Consider the following 3,436-nt stretch of genomic DNA (forward strand, 5'->3'; position numbering starts at 1 on the left):
GCTGTTTATTAGTACTTATCTGGTTTCATTTCCATTGTAAGCTTGGTTTTAGCAGTTTAACGATACTTATTTCTGCATGAAGACAACTTTTGTATATTTTTATATATATGCTGTTTATTAGTACTTATCTGGTTTCATTTCCATTGTAAGCTTGGTTTTAGCAGTTTAACGATACTTATTTCTGCATGAAGACAACTTTTGTATATTTTTATATATATGCTGTTTATTAGTACTTATCTGGTTTCATTTCCATTGTAAGCTTGGTTTTAGCAGTTTAACGATACTTATTTCTGCATGAAGACAACTTTTGTATATTTTTATATATATGCTGTTTATTAGTACTTATCTGGTTTCATTTCCATTGTAAGCTTTGTTTTAGCAGCTTAACGTTACTTATTTCTTTGACGTATATTTGTATATGCTTAAAAATAAATGCTTTTACAGCGTTTTTTTTAACACCGTCTGAATGTTAAGAAGGTACCTATTAAATGTGATGTTTAAAATAAATGTTTAGGACTTCTATGCGTTGTTAAATAAAGTTCCCCAAGGACAAGGTGAAACTAGCTTCGCAGCGTTCTGTTTACAAAGTGTTGAGTTCGTTATGTTAAAACAATTTTCAATACGCAAATCAGAAAGTCACACAACCACATCTGATAAGAAATCGTGGTGGAAAGAAATGTATCAGAACTACCTTTTGACATTGTAACATTCATACACTCAGATCATAAAGATATGCTCGGATTGGAGATTTGGAATTTCCAAAATGGGAATATCCCTTATACTTAATGGAATTGGAAAACATAGGAATATGGATCAACTTAGAATACGATGACCATCCAGAAAGAGACCTACAACAATTATAGTAAACGGTGTGGGGCGTCTTGTAACAGGCGAGTACCCTACCCGTGGTAAGCAATGTGGGGCGTCTTGTAACAAGCGAGTACCATACCCGTGGTAAGCAATGTGGGGCGTCTTGTAACAGGCGAGTACCCTACCCGTGGTAAGCAATGTGGGGCGTCTTGTAACGGGCGAGTACCTACCCGTGGTAAGCAATGTGGGGCGGCTTGTAACAGGCGAGAGTCCATGAACACAAAAGTCAGTGACAACCACTAGCCACGTGTCCCTAACATAATGAAGACATATCTCGGTATGGAAGAACAACACAAGTTTCAATCCTCGACATACCCGTTCACTCATCGCATAACTCAATCAGCTGGAGAATGAAACGTGTATTCGAGCTATTCTGTTCGAAGACATACCAATGAAATCAACGGACACAAATGATATAGATTTTTGTGCGATCGGAATGTTGAAACAGACGCTGGGAAACCGTCGCCCTCGTACACTGTATGGTTTATGGATAAACTGCAAGAAGAAGTGGTGTGCTGTGGACATGACAACCTTACAAGGGAGCCTTGAAAAATGTAAAATACTTTATAGGGATATTATGAAAGCTTATCAGACATGACGACTGATTTATTTGCTGCATTTTGCTCAAAGTTACTTGAGGACGAGGGATATATGAGCTAATAATCCTTAATTTTGAAGCGAGAGACTAGAGGGAGCTATTCAACAACACACACTGCCAACTCTTGGGTGATTCGTTTCAGAACGAATTGATGGTTTTGACTGTCGCTGTTATGCACGCACGGCTCCACATTATGGAGTGCGATTTATATATTTATTTTTGGTAATAGCGGGTACGAACCATTGAAACTTAGATCCGCTGTCTGGCAAACTGACCATTCTGTTGCCCTTAGGCCAGGAGATGGACTGTAAAAATCGTCCTAATATAGCGTTTTCAGCTTCTACACTCATGTGTATGTAAAATATTTGAATAAAAATAAAGAGGAAAAAAAAAGGTCACTGTTTCATAAGAGCTTCCTTTTTGTTTAACATTGAAATAAGAACTTTCAAATTCTAAAAAGTCTAGAAAGAAAATCAATAAATTTTATCTTGAAGAAATACTTTAAAAAACACATGATACATCGTCTGTTATTGTGCTTTGGGAAAACTGAAACTATTGAAATAAAATGGATTCTGCAAACTCTGCCAAGTGAAGTGAGTTCCTCCTGAGCGCAACGTTATCAGCCACTGCACAAAAAGACAATTCAAAACAATTTCATTGAATAAAACTGAAACTATTGAAAACAAATGGATTCTACAAACTCTGCCAAGTGAAGTGAGTTTCTCCTGAGCGCAACGTTATCAGCCACTGCACAAAAAGACAACTCAAAACAATTTCATTGAATAAAACTGAAACTATTGAAAACAAATGGATTCTACAAACTCTGCCAAGTGAAGTGAGTTTCTCCTGAGCGCAACGTTATCAGCCACTGCACAAAAAGAGAACTCAAAACAATTTCATTGAATAAAATTGTTTTATAACCATTGTTTCTATTATTTATTACTTTGACAAAAATCAAACTGACGACAAAAAACAATGATTTCTTTTCAATGCTTGTAGTAGCTCACAGATTGTTTGTTAGAGACATTGCAAAGTCCTTCCCACTTCTTATGTTCAATTCCCTGACTTTTCAACAATTACATATCAAGATAAACACACACATTGTGTAGCTTTGTGCTAAAATGCAAATAAACAAACCCTCCAGTGGCACAGCGGTATGTCAGCGGACTTACAACACTAGAAACCCATTGTGTAGTTTTGTGCTTAACTTTATAAACCTAACCACTCTATTTTTAGTACTATATTTAGAAATTACATCAAACGTTCACGTACAGTCCTAGTGGAAGTTGTGTTTCTGTTGTGAAGAGAGTACTTTATTTATAGAGAGAGAGAGAGAAGAACGTAGAATACAAATGTTGTTTTCCAATGAAGTTATTATACACTTCCTCATTTCTCACGAAAGAGGTCACAGGGAATGCTATGATGACTAGGTTCCAGGACAGTGCGATGATGACCAGGTCACAGGGAGTGCTGTGATGATTAGGTTCCAGGACAGTGCGATGATGACCAGGTTCCAGGACAGTGCTGTGATGACTAGGTTCCAGGACAGTGCTGTGATGACTAGATTCCAGGACAGTGCTGTGAAGGCTAGGTCACACGGAGTGCTGTGATGACTAGGTTCCAGGATAGTGCTGTGATGACCTGGTCAAAGAGAGTGCTTTGATGATCAGGTTCCAGGACAGTGCGGTGATGATCAGGTTCCAGGACAGTGCGGTGATCACCAGGTTCCAGAACAGTGCTGTGATGACTAGGTTCCAGGATAGTGCTGTGATCACCAGGTCACAGGGAGTGCTGTGATGACCAGGTCACAGGGAGGGCTGTGATGACTAGGTTCCAGGACAGTGCTGTGATCACCAGGTTCCAGGACAGTACGGTGATGATTAGGTTCTAGGACAGTGCTGTGATCACCAGGTTCCAGGACAGTACGGTGATGATTAGGTTCTAGGACAGTGCTGTGATGACCAGGTC

This window comes from Limulus polyphemus, unplaced genomic scaffold (assembly GCF_000517525.1).
Source record: "Limulus polyphemus unplaced genomic scaffold, Limulus_polyphemus-2.1.2 Scaffold10578, whole genome shotgun sequence".
Lineage (NCBI taxonomy): Eukaryota > Metazoa > Arthropoda > Merostomata > Xiphosura > Limulidae > Limulus > Limulus polyphemus.